A 954-nucleotide genomic window follows, 5' to 3' on the forward strand; every position below is an offset into this window, starting at 1 on the left:
TCAGGGTCAGTGGTGTGTGCCCCAAAGAAGGGTCTGCACTCACAAAATCCTGTTGCTTTGAAGATGCTGGAAAGGACCCTCTGGGGCCTCTGTGTCCTCCTCTGGCACTTGAGGCAGGTCCATGTCTTTCATAGCCTGAGAGAGTTGGTGAAATGGAGGCGGAGATGCTGCAGCCCCGGCCTGAGCTGGGTCCCATCAGTGTCCTCTGCCCACCATATCCTCACACATGGCAGTGGACAGACCACACTGAGTCCTGGGCTTCCACCTCCTGTCCACCCACAAGTCAGGAAGGCCAAGGCCCCACAGAAGCCCCTGGTTCACCCCAGCAAGTGGCATGTATGGCTAGGATGGTTTAAAAACTGGCTTCTACAGAAGCTATTTCTATAATTCTTGTCTTCTCTTTTTTAAAAATACTAACACAGTAAATGAAGAAAAGACACAGAGAAGAATGTGACATGCCCGGACCATGGAGCACTCTGAGATCTCATCGCGGACACCACCTCCCACACCTCCATCCTGTCCTCGCCAGGCCAACACTCACTGATGTTGAAGGCTGCCTTCAGTGCCTGGATGTCCGTGGCCACTCCAGACACGCGGTAGATGCCCACCTCCTCCATGCCTTGGAGCTTGATCTCCTCCACACACTGGCGCACGATGTAGGGCACCTTGGACCTCTCTCTCCTGCAGCAGGAGGGAATGTTCTCAGTGTCCTGGCAGCCCTGCTTGGGCCACACACAGGAGACCTGCTCTATGGAGGTGGAGTGAGGATGGTGGTTAAGGTGACTAGGTCTAGGGCTGCATCTTCATGGAGAAGATGCTCATTGATCTGAGCCTTAGGGGAGGGGAACAACTGAGCAGAAGGATATTTCAAGTAGAGTGGAAAGTAGGTTGTGCCAGAAAGTGCAAGAGGAACGGAAGGGCATGTGTCTCTCCTAGGCGCGGTAGCATGCTAGG

General features: G+C 54.0%; 1 pseudogene; it reads right to left on the reverse strand.

Moving 5' to 3' along the window:
* Positions 1–128: 128 nt before the first annotated feature.
* On the reverse strand, positions 129–748 carry LOC105504640 (annotated as a pseudogene).
* Positions 749–954: the final 206 nt, after the last annotated feature.

This window comes from Colobus angolensis, unplaced genomic scaffold, assembly GCF_000951035.1.
Source record: "Colobus angolensis palliatus isolate OR3802 unplaced genomic scaffold, Cang.pa_1.0 Scaffold935, whole genome shotgun sequence".
Lineage (NCBI taxonomy): Eukaryota > Metazoa > Chordata > Mammalia > Primates > Cercopithecidae > Colobus > Colobus angolensis.